We start from the raw sequence: 12,889 nt of genomic DNA, 5'->3' as shown, positions 1-12,889 counted from the left end.
GTTGGGAGTGGTGGGGTACTGGGCCCTGATATGTGGGGCACTGGGCCCCAAGGCTGGCTTGGGCCACATGGCCATGCATGGGTGGGGCAGTGGGCCATGAGGCTGCTTTGGGCCATATGGGCCCTGGTGTGTGGGGCACATGCCCTGCATGGAGAGGGGCAATGGGCCCTGAGGCTGGCTTGGGTCATGTGGACCCCGGTGTGTGGAATGCATGGACCTGCAATGGGGGGAGGGGGGGAGTGAGCCATGAGGCTGCTTTGGGCCCTGGTGTGTGGGGCACATATCCTGCATGAGGAGGGGCATGGGCCCTGAGGCTGGCTTGGGCTATGTGGGTCCTGGTGTATGGGGCACTGGGACCTGGCTTGTGGGGCTGGGCTCCTCTGGCCCCAGAGGGAGTTTTTGGGCTGCACAGGCCAGTGGTGTGGGGGGGGGGGCACTAGGCTATAATGTGTGGGGCCAGGTCCCAAGGGACCTTTGGGATCCATGGGGGGGCAGTACTGGACCCCGAGGTGTGGAGCCAGGCCTTTTTAGCCCCTGAGGTAGTTTTGGGGCCCCATAGGCCCATGGAGGGACAGTGCCATACTACAGAGTGATTTTGGGGGCCAGGGATGCTATCCATGGGTGAAGGGAATGCACCCTTGACTCCTAACTTTACAGGAACACCAAGGACTGGGGCTGAGGAGTCTGCTGCATAGCCTCTGCTTTCAGGCATAGTGGCTGCCATTTTGTCTCAAAGCAAAACTTGCCCAAGAATGCAGTCAGAGTGACCCCAGCTCTGGTTGGTTTTTTTTTAAGAGTGGTTCTAAAATGGAAATGTTTGAGAATCACTGTATTATACCGTGCTGTGTTTAAGGGAACTAAAATATTGCTTTCCACTTGATTTGAGAAAGAGGGAGATGAACAGATGTATAAATAGCCACAGCTTTCAGAAGCTAGGTGAGTTGCAAAAGACTGAAGCAGTACTGCATGTGGTACACTTCAGTTTGGCTTTTATTGCATAGGAACTTGGGATGCTCATAGAAATATTGGTATTTCAATTGTAATGGTTTTTGACATTTCTGATTTGCTGATTCTTCTGGGTGGGGTATTATGACAAAAAGAAATCAGTGAACATTCACCTTGTAAGCAGGGAGCAAGTACAATGAAAGGATGATTGCAACTGCATTGTTTTGCCTCTTGTGCTTGTTGTCCTGGCAAGAAAACTTAAAATCTGAGGGTAGCTCAGGTCCCTTCACACACAAGTCCATGTTTCACTGTTATCAGGTACTAATAATATACCTTTTCTTTAGCTTTTGCAGACTGGCAAAGGGACAGTTGAGTTTGGATTTTTTCTGCTCAAGAAGACCGAGACTCCAGCCCCCAGCACAAGCAGTGTGGTTCTGAATTACGGTGCCAGAAGCAGCCACAGGGAGAGTGACACTTCAGATTGGGATGCTACATCATGCACAAGCACACATGCAGATGTTAGTACTGCTTCCAGTAGCAGAGACCCCTGGTTTGGGCCAGATGCAGCTTTTCAATATATTGAGGAATGATTTTATCAGTCCATAATTGTGTTTCCAGGCACTCTGGCTGGCAATAAAATAAGAACATTAAGAAAAGAATGGTATGGTGATCACAAATGGCTTGAATACAGTGTCTGTCAGGACACAGCTTTCTGTTTGTGCTGCCGAGCATTTGGCAGCTCCCAAACAGGTACCCAAGCCTTCTGAATTATGGGTTTTAAATCATGGAGGAGAGCCAATGAAAGATTTCTTGAGCATTCAAGGTCTAAAGCACATATTGAAGCTCTGGCTAAATGGCAGGGTTGGCTGCAGTCCAGGAAAAGGGGAAGTTTGCATCACCACTTGACAGTCAGAGGAAAAAAACAGTGGATAAAAATCAAGCATACTTACAAACTGTAATACAGACTGTGTTGTTTTGTGTTCACCAAGGCATACCTTTGAGGGGACATGATTGTTAGGCCCCAGCCCAAGTCTGGGTTCGTGCCCGGTATGCAAAGGCCAATAAAGATACCAGGGGTGAAAGTATAAAAATGATTTATTGCTAGCAATAAAAGGTGCAAGCGGAATAATCTCCCAAGACAAGCACAAGCACATTCAATACTGAGCCCCTTATATACCAGAGGTTGAACCTTCATAAGCATCCTTGTTTGCTAATTGGTTATAAAGGAGTGACGCAAGGAGTTCTTTACTGAGCATGTCTCTATACCTGTGTTTTAGCTATGTATCTCATTAACGTACATATATGTTCCATTAGCATATATCCTCCCCGCCTCGGGGTGTGATTTTTAGTATTTTAATGAGCTCTTTGCTCCAGTACGTCTGATTCTGTTTTTTGTTTTCAAGCTTCCTCTATCTAAGACTGTCTGCCCCTTATCATTGCAGATGGGCATTCGACACACAACATTCACTTTTGCTTAGGCTTTGCATAGTAGTTTCTAGGTCAAACCTTACATTTCCCTCATCTGGAGCATTTATAATTATTATTAATTATGATTGCTCCATTCAATTTGACTTAACACAAATCTAGTATTCTCAGCTTTCTTTTTTTGCAAAATCATTTGATTTACCTTAGGCCTGAAGATAGATGCGATACAAACCGGTATACAATGGATACAGAAACAGATCATAATCCCTATAAAGCAAAATAGAATAACCATACAAAACAACTGCTTCAACCATCCAAAATTGGGAAGCCAGGAAGTTAACCAGGAAAAGTCTAAGCCAGATGTTTCTTTTAATGTCTGTGTCAATCGTTGTAAGGCACCAATTTTGTCTTCAATTAGCACAGAATTATCAGTGAGGTTGAAGCAGCACATTCCTTTTAAGGTTTCACACCCCAGATTGTGTCGTAACAAGAGATAATCAATAGTGGCTCTATTCTCTAAGACAGCGTCCCTTAGTTGTTTTTGTTCAGCATTCAAGGCTGAGAGCACTCGAGATGTAGTATTTAGTCCTTTTGCTAAAATACAGGCTACTGCATTAAGATTTCTGCTATTACTTACAGCAAGACCCGGAACCCCCACTATAGATGCAGCTAATGCTATGTATTCTGCCTTAGATAATAGTCCAGGGGAATCATTCTCGTCACAATCAGCAGTGAGAGTAGTGTATGCTCGTTTAAACCTCCCACCAAGAGGGGTTTGTTCAGTGTGCATTAGGTCAGACTTCCTTGGAAGAGCTGCAGTTACCCGGGCAATGGTGCATGGTCCCCCAGTAGCATTTGCTGGAAGGTATGAATATATCATTCTCCCGCAGGCCAGAAACCATCCTCGAGGAAGGATGGTATGTGTGTATACATAGGATATTTGACTGGTCTTATTACAGAAGATTTTTCTACCTTGGTTCAATTTAAAGCAATTACTGGTACAATTCACTATTAAGAAACATTCAGAAGCATTAGCTGTTGCCTGAACCCGTACAGAAAACATGTCTTTGCTTTTCTCTTTTACAATAGTCCCCCACTTATATATATCCTGATATGTATTTTCCTTCTTTACATCTTTCAGCATAGTATAATTCTGTAAAATTTTCAAAGGGGTAGGTACTGCAATTAAGCATAAGGTAAAAACCAGATGAGCATTGATCCCTCCTGCCAAGCAGAAGTCTGTTCTATTTAATATTTCCCGGGCCAGATAAATCCAGACATTTTCCTGAGGGTCAAATTCTTGTGGTAAAAGATTTTCCCCTCCTATAAGTAGGAGTGGACAAATTAGGGTGCCCCACACTAAAACCTTGAACAATTTCATAATAAGGCTTGTAAAACTTGATCAAAGATTGACAAATTATTCAAAGTTCCTTTCTTTTGAATAGGAATTTTAAGTCCCTTATTGGCTCCACCTTCCACTGTTCTCTGCCTCCGGTCCCGGAGTTTGCAGGAGTTTCTTCTTGTTCTGGTTCAGCCACCGGCTTTAGGCGACTGGAATGTATCCAAGTCTTGATTCCTTCAAGCTTTGCTGCCATTGGGGTCGTTAAAAGTACTCTATACGGGCCCTTCCATCTGGCTCGAAGTGGTTCCTCGTTCCAATCTTTCACAAGAGCGTAACTTCCAGGTAATAATCAATTTTCCGGGGTAGGAGACTGGTTCTGTGTCTGCAGCACGTCCCGTACCTGCTGATGGATGGAAGACAAAACAGAAACCAAAGACCATACATATTCTCTAATCATTCCCTCTCCTAAAACATGTAACTGTTGTTCAGTACCCATGGGCAGACTCAGAGGGTAAGGCTTACCATACATTATCTCAAATGGGCTTAATCCCAATTTAGAATGTGGTGCGACCCTTACTCGCAACAGGGCCAAGGGTAGGGCCTCTGGCCATTTGAGTCGAGCTTCTTGGCAAATCTTTGCAAGGTGTCTTTTTAAGGTCTGATTCATACGTTCCACTTTTCCACTGGACTGGGGTCTCCAAGGGGTGTGTAAATGCCAGCTGATTCCCAGGAACTCAGAAACCTTTTGAGTAATTTGTGCAATGAAATGTGGGCCATTGTCTGACCCTATTCCTTTTGGAAGTCCGAAGCGAGGTATAATTTCTCGTAGGAGTGCCTTGACCACCTCTCGGGCTTGGGCAGTCCGACATGGGAAGCACTCAACCCAATTAGAGAAAGTGTCCACAAAGACAAGGAGATATCTCATCCCCTGTTGCTGGGGTAACTCAGTAAAATCCACCTGCCATTCTTCTCCTGGCCCATTGCCTATTCTCTGATGTCCTGAAGTTTCTTTTCTCCCTCCTTTTGGGTTATTTCTCTGGCAGACCTCACATGTCTCTGATACCTTCTTGGCATCCTCTCTTAATCCCATTCCAGTTACATAGTGACTGATCCACCTTATCAGGGCTCTGGGTCCATAGTGGGTGCCATGATGAGCTCTCTTCACTACCACATGAACCCAGGCAGCTGGGATGATAATGCGGCCATCCTTTGCTACTAGCCACCCATGCTCCCCCTTCTTTGCTTGAAACTCTCTTATCAATTGTTTGTCTCTTTCCCCGTACTGTGGTGTCACAGGCTGGTATAAGTCTGGGAGGAGAGGTAACAGATTACTTACTTCGGGCAGCAAGTCTGTCTGAGGTTTTTTAGCTGCTTTCTTTGCTGTAGCGTCAGCAAATCGATTACCTTTTGTGGATGAATCATCATTTTTCTTTTGATGAGCTTTGCAGTGCATTATCGCTACTTCTTTTGGTTCCCAGACTGCCTTAAGGAGGGCTTTTATCAGCTTGCTATGTTTAATGCCTGTTCCTTTTGAATCAAGTAGACCTCGCTCTTTCCATAGTGCTCCGTGAGCATGTAAAACAAGGAAAACATATTTAGAGTCAGTATAAATATTGACAGTTTTGTTGGCCGCCAATTGCAAAGCCCGAGTCATAGCAATGAGTTCAGCCTTTTGAGCTGAAACAGATGGGTTTAAAGGTCCTGCTTCTATCACATTCTGTGCAGTCACGATAGCGTATCCGGATTTTCGAATTCCATTCTCTATACTCGAGCTGCCATCAGTGTAGAACTCCAGGTCAGCTTTTTCAAGAGGTCTGTCTCTCAAATTTGGTCTTGAAGAATAAACAGTTTCCAATGTTTGCAAACAGTCATGCACAAGATCTGGTGTGTCACCCATAGATGGCAACAGTGTTGCTGGATTTACATTGCGAGAAATGGCTAATTTTATTTCAGGCTTATCTAGGAGGATGGCCTGATATCGAGCCATTCGTCCCGGAGTTAACCAGTTCCCTCCTTTCTGTTCCAAGACTGTAAGTACCGCATGAGGAATATATACAATCATTTCATGGCCTAGGGTTAATTTTTCAGCTTCTTGTATTAGCAGACAGGTAGCAGCAACAGCCCGGAGACAAGCAGGCCATCCACATGACACAAAGTCTAATTTTTTTGAAAAATATGCCACTGGTCATTGCCAGCTACCCAATTTCTGTGTTAAGACTCCCACGGCTACCCCACCTCGGTCATGCACAAAAAGGGAAAAAGGCTTACTCATGTCTGGTAGTCCTAAGGCGGGTACTTCAATGAGAGCCTGCTTTAACTGGCAGAATGCTTGCTCACACTCTTCAGTCCATTCGAGTACCTTTTCATCTCCGTGTGTTGCCTCATATAGAGGTTTTGCAATAACCGCAAAATTTGGAATCCAAATCCTGCAAAAACCTACTGTACCTAAAAATCCTCGTAGTTGTTTCTTTGTTATTGGGGGTGCCAGCCGGCATATAGCTTCTTTTCTTTCAGGCAACAGGGCTCTCTGACCAGGCTGTAATTCAAATCCCAAATATGTGACCTTCTGGGATATGGGCTGCATCTTTTCCCTGGAAACGCGATACCCTTGTTGACCCAGAAAATTAAGGAGGCAAATTGTTCCTTCCAGGCAGCTTGCTTCAGTGGTGGCTGTTAAAAGCAAGTCATCTACATATTGTAAAAGAGCACAGGACAGTTGCAATTCTAGCCTGCGTAAATCCTTGCTTAATGCATTGCCAAATAAGGTTGGGCTGTTTTTAAATCCTTGGGGTAAAACAGTCCAGCACAACTGAGTCTTAATGCTAGTATCTGGGTCTTCCCATTCAAATGCAAATATTTCCTGAGATCCCTTCTGTACTGGTATACAGAAGAAAGCATCTTTTAAATCAATAACCGTAAACCAATTATGATCTGGGTTCAAAGCAGATAGCAAGGTGTACGGATTAGGCACGGCCGGGTATATACTCACAACCACTTTATTTACAGCTCTCAAGTCTTGGACGAAACGATATTCATTACTCTTAGGCTTCTTCACAGGCAAGATGGGTGTGTTAAAAGCTGATGTACATTCACGAGAAGGCCATACTCCAGGAACCGTTCAACTAACGGCTTCAGTCCTTTCCTGGCTTCCATCCGCATTGGATATTGTTTCACACATGGAGGCTGGGCCCCTGGCAAAAGTTGATTCTTCACAGGGTCAGCATTTTTAGCCTTCCCAGGTCGGTGACCTGCCCATACCCATGGAACAACAACATCGAGCAGGGGTTGAGGAATATCCGGTGTACCCTCCTCTTGGAGAAGGCCGAGAAGGCAAGCCTGTAAATGCCACCCCTTTTCAGGAGGCACTGTTAAAAACATTTGCCCATCCTGGAACGACAACATAGCTTGCAGTTTACAGAGGAGGTCTCTCCCTAAAAGGGGAACGGGGCAGTTTGGCATGTACAAGAATTGATGGGTAACTTCGGCCTGCCCAATATTACAGGTCATTGGCTGTAGGAAGGGTCGTGTTACTGCCTTCCCTGTAACCCCTACCACCGGCACAGTCTTTTTACTTAAAGGTTTCAGTTTTTGAGTTAAAACAGAATGGGCAGCACCTGTATCTACGAGAAAATCTACCAATTCATCTCTGTCCCCTAGTTGCATTTTAACCAGAGGCTCATCAGGGGACACTGGGATCTGGGTTATCTTTCCCTCCCGGGCCTCCGGTCCCCTTCAATCTGAATCCCTTCCAAAAGCGAACAATCCACTGCTCTCCTCTTTCTTCTTTTCACCTTCCCCAACTTTTCGATAAGGGCATTCCCGCTTCCAATGTCCTTTTCATTTGCAAAAGGCACATTGATCTTTCTCTAATGGACCCCGTCTCTGCGGCTGTCTCCAGGATCCCTCATCTCTAGGTTTTCTCGTGATTGCAGCTGCCACTAGGGCTGCCTGCATTTTCATCTTTCTCTCCTCTTTCTTGTCCTGTTTCTTTTCCTGAACACTTTCTCGGTTAGTAAATACTTGGGAAGCAATGTCTACTAGTTGGGAAATAGGCATACCTGTTGCTCCATCTGCCTTCTGCAACTTCTTTCTAATGTCTGGTGCACTCTGAGCCATAAAGATCATATTTACCATGCGAGCGTTCGATGCATCCTCCGGATCCTCACGAGTATATTGTCTGAAAGTATTGTAAATTCTTTCCAAAAAAGCACTCAGGGTCTCATTAGCCTCCTGTCGAATCTCATACACCTTACTGAGATTTTGAGGTTTTTTTTCACAGCATCTCTCAATCCTCGGAGGATATATTCTCTATAGGCACTGATGGAGGTCATATCTTGGTCTGGTTTCCAATCTGGCTCCTGGATGGGGACATGATCATCTCTATTTCCTTGCAGGTTCCCTGCAATAATTTCCTTTTCCACGTACTCACGAGCTTTGTTCACTACCATTCTCCTTTCCTCTGGTGTCAACAAGATATCTAGAAGAGACTGAACATCTGCCCAAGTTGGGTTATGGGTTTTGAAAATCGTTTTAAACTGGTTCTGTACCTTTTCAGGATTCTCTCTCAAGCTGGGGTTATTGTTCTTCCAATTATACAAATCTGAGGTATTAAAAGGAAAGTGCACAAAGGTTCGACGGTAGGTTGGCTCACCGTCATCTTCGAGAGGCCCGGGTACCACTTGTTCTCTTAGGGGAAATACCCCATTTCCCTTCCCACGGCCAGAATCAGATTCCCTGTGATATTTTCCCTTAACCCCGGAGTCTGCTTCTAACTGTACTCTCCATCCTCCTCCCGGGCTTATATCAGGAGAAGTCGGGGAGTTTGGAGATTGCCAAACACCTGACGGCCATGGTTGGCGCTGTTCCAGATCCCTATGTCGGGGAGTATTTACAACTTCTGCCTCGGGGGGGGGGAAGAAGCAGGAAGAGCAGATGCCAACGAGGAATCAGATGAATCAGGAGGAGGAGGAGGAGGAGGAGGAAGAGGATAAGGTAAAGGCAACACAGGGGGAAGAGCCTCCGGCTCCGGACAGTCCAGGACAGGATTTGCAGCTGGTCGAGCCACAGCCATCTCACAGATCCCAACCCCCTCCCCCAATCCACATTCCTCCAAAACTTTTTTATCTCTACAAAGAGACATAAACACTTGCGCATACATCAATTCCTCCCATTTACCATTCTGCCGGCAGAACAAAATCAATTGTAAGATGGTATTATAATTAACACTTCCCTCCCGAGGCCAATATTCTTTATCATGTAGCTGATAGCGTGGCCACGCAGTTTCACAGAAGAATTTAGCTTTCTTCTTAGTCATAGCATCCTCACCAAACTCTGCCCAATGTCTCAATACACAAGAGAGGGGGGTACATTTGCTAACCTTACTGTTAATAGTACCCAATTCAGGACTGCCTTCCCGGTTCTGACCGTCCGACTTACCTGGGATCCAGGGATCTGTTTTTAGTCCTTGTCCTCACAGGGGAAAAATCACTGGTCTTGGACTCGGGCCAGACAGAATACTTACAGAGATAATCCCAGGCAGGCGTACTGACGGTAGGCCTTATGCCCTTTCTACCCTCTCACCCAGGTGCCTGTTACTGATACTTTCACTCTATGGCGTTGCACCGTTAGGCTACTGCCACCTCAGCGATCCAGTTTCTCCTGAAACAAAAGTCCCACCGGGAAAAGAAATCCCGGGGCGCGCTCGACTTTTGATAAGAAGAAGCAGATAAACCGGTCGTCAGTTAGTCCGGGCAAAGCTTATCTACGGCAGTCCCATCTGGGGTGCCAAAAACTGTTAGGCCCCAGCCCAAGTCTGGGTTCGTGCCCGGTATGCAAAGGCCAATAAAGATACCAGGGGTGAAAGTATAAAAATGATTTATTGCTAGCAATAAAAGGTGCAAGCGGAATAATCTCCCAAGACAAGCACAAGCACATTCAATACTGAACCCCTTATATACCAGAGGTTGAATCTTCATAAGCATCCTTGTTTGCTAATTGGTTATAAAGGAGTGACGCAAAGAGTTCTTTACTGAGCATGTCTCTATACCTGTGTTTTAGCTATGTATCTCATTAATGTACATATATGTTCCATTAGCATATATCCTCCCCGCCTCGGGGTGTGATTTTTAGTATTTTAATGAGCTCTTTGCTCCAGTACCTCTGATTCTGTTTTTTGTTTTCAAGCTTCCTCTATCTAAGACTGTCTGCCCCTTATCATTGCAGATGGGCATTCGACACACAACATTCACTTTTGCTTAGGCTTTGCATAGTAGTTTCTAGGTCAAACCTTACATGATGAGGGGGCAGATTCCACAAATCAGGGAAACTTGCAAGGATTGATGAAACTGTGTAGTGAAGACAATGAAGTCATTCAGCAGTTTATGGTTAACCGAGAGAAGTTCTTCACCTATGTACATAGCTCCTGTTAAAATGAAATATTTGAGATTATGGCTTCTCAAGTCCAGACTTCAATAATAAAGGAAGCTGGAGTGTTTACCATCATTGTAGATGAAACAATGGATCTCTCCAGGCATGAACAAGTTGCTCTTATACTGCAATATGTAAACCAGTCCTTTGAAATACAAGAATGATTTATTGGCTTCTATAGACAGACAGATGGTGCTTCACTCGCCACATTGATCAAGACTTCTTTGTCAGATTTGGGACTTGATATTTTGGCTCTAAGAGGTCAGTGCTATGATGGAGTTACAAGCATGAGAGGACCCTATAAAGGTGTGGCCGCATGGATACTCATTGAGAATCCTTTAGCTTATTGCATTCACTGCTATGCTCATGTATTAAATCTGTACATAGTGGGTGTGGTTTCTTGTATTTCCTCTGTCCAGAATGCCTTCACATTTCTCCATGAATTACAATCTTTCATTGAAGGAAGCACAAGGAGACATGCTATCTTTGGAAAAATAGTATCCAAAAGAAGACAATCAGAAACATCTTCTTTTTCTGGTGGACCAGTAACTCTTAAACCACTCAGTGAGACTCAGTAGATGTATGCATAACTTATACTTGCTCTGCCTTTGACTTGACCCAGTCCAGTCCTGTGGAGGGAGAGGAACCAAGAATGTCCCTGGCTTCTCATGGCAGAGACAATGGAGTCCTCAGTGCTGCAAAACTGCCACAAGCAACTGAACCCTGCACTGCTGAACATGAGGGCTTTGGCCTTAAAGGGACAATACAAGGAAAACACAACAGTAAGTAACAGGGGGCTGGCTCCTTAAGTATTGGAAGTGTAAGGGGGTGCAAGATCTGTGGCAGGAGTGCTAGGTGTCCTGCCAATTGAAGACACAGTAGGCAGCCTTTGCATGCTTTGGCTGCTCATCAGGTCAGTTGAACCAGCCAGTCAAAACAGCTGCTGGGTGGCAAGGACTATGCCATTGCCTCAGATTCTTTTTCTGTTTTCCTTATGGTTCCTAGGTGTTTTACCCACTCCCCTCAGTGATGCAGATTAAGAGCATGAAGAGAAGAAAGAAGGTTTCATAGTTTCATTGTAGCTAGCATTAGGAGGGACCTGAACAGATCATCTAGCCTGACCCCCTGCCACAGGCAGGAATGAATACTGGGTTCACAAGAAACCAAACAGTTGAGGAATGAATGCTAGGTTCACAAGACCCCAGACAGGTGAGGAATGAATGCTGGGTTCACAAGACCCCAGGCAGGTGTGGAATGAATGCTGGGTTCACAAGACCCCAGACAGGTGAAGGTCTCAACAGAGCTTCCCAGGACACAAAGCTAAGTACACATTCTTTATTTGGTTTGGCTTGTGGGATGTTCCTGAAAATACCTGTGATTTTTTGTTTGATTGTTTTGTTTTCCTTGTGATTCCTAGATAATTTGCCCACAGCCTGTGATGAAAATGAAGGTCTTGACAGAGCTTCCCAGGGCACAAAGCTAAGTACATTCTTTTTACTTGGTTTAGTTTGAATTTGATTTGTCAGTGTGACTCTAGAAGCACAGCCAGGACCCTGTGGTCCAGCTGAATGGAGGGAGAGGGTTCCTATTAGTGGACCCATGGCCTACCCCTAGCAGAAACAGTGAAGTGGTCAGGGAGAGATGGGGGAACACCTGCATTCACCTGACCTGACACACAAATCTTTACCCCATACAGATAGGATGACTTTTTTTTTTTATGTGAATGCTTTCCCATGTTGCTGTCACTCAATTTAGTATCACTGAAGTATAGGAGTGGATATGGGGCTCTTGGACTGCCCCTGGGCCTGCCCCGAGGCCTGACCACAAATTGTTCCCACCAGACTCAGAAGGCACTAGTTACCCATGACTGCATGAATGGCGTGTATGGAGGGAGAGGGTTTAATATCTGTTTATGGTGTAAGTTTGATTGGCAAATGCTTTTGTGCCCAGGCTTTTGGAGGGTGGGGGGAAGAAGGGTATATACTTTGATCTTTAAAAATATTTTTTTTCTGTTTTCCTCTTCTTCCTTATTTTACACATGCATACCTTGCAATATTTCTATCAATTAATTATTATTTTGGTAGCAACATTATTAAGGTTTTAGAGTAGTCTTCTTTGGGCATGACTGCTTAAAAGGAGACTTTATTAGAAAATCTGTTGTTGGCAGGGGTGGATTGATCTGTGCAGTGGCACAGATATTCCCTCTTTTCTGATCACGTGGTAGGAACAGCAGCTGTGGACTTTAAGTCCCTAAAGCCAGTAAGTATTCCAGGTTTGCTGTTCAGCATGCTGGAGAGCCCCCTGTGCTCCTGTGGGATGCTTCATGTGCCCCAGCACTGCAGTGATCATGAACCACACCTGCTACCTCAAGATATGTAGAAAAAAAAATTTTAAGCTGTGCCTGTGTCCGAATCACTGATTTGTCGAATCAGCATTGAATCTTCAGATTCAGATTTGACCAAATCAAATCAGGGACAGTGATCCGAATCAACGGATTGAATCACTGTCCCCAATTTGGCCTGAATCCAAATCAAATAGGGCCTGTTTCACACAGCCCTAGCATTCATAAGTGATTTTTTTCTTAGCTTAACATTGAAAATTGTAGTTGGAAGTAATTATATGGGAATCAATCTTTATAAAGCACTCTAGTGAGAATGCTGTTCTGATTACTTGGGAGTCTAGAACTTCCAGGCTCTATAATCAGTATTGAAAATCCTATATTAATTTCATTTAATAAAATAACCAGCTTTT

Source organism: Alligator mississippiensis, chromosome 6 (assembly GCF_030867095.1).
Source record: "Alligator mississippiensis isolate rAllMis1 chromosome 6, rAllMis1, whole genome shotgun sequence".
Taxonomy (NCBI): Eukaryota; Metazoa; Chordata; order Crocodylia; family Alligatoridae; genus Alligator; species Alligator mississippiensis.
This window is presented reverse-complemented; position numbering follows the sequence as displayed.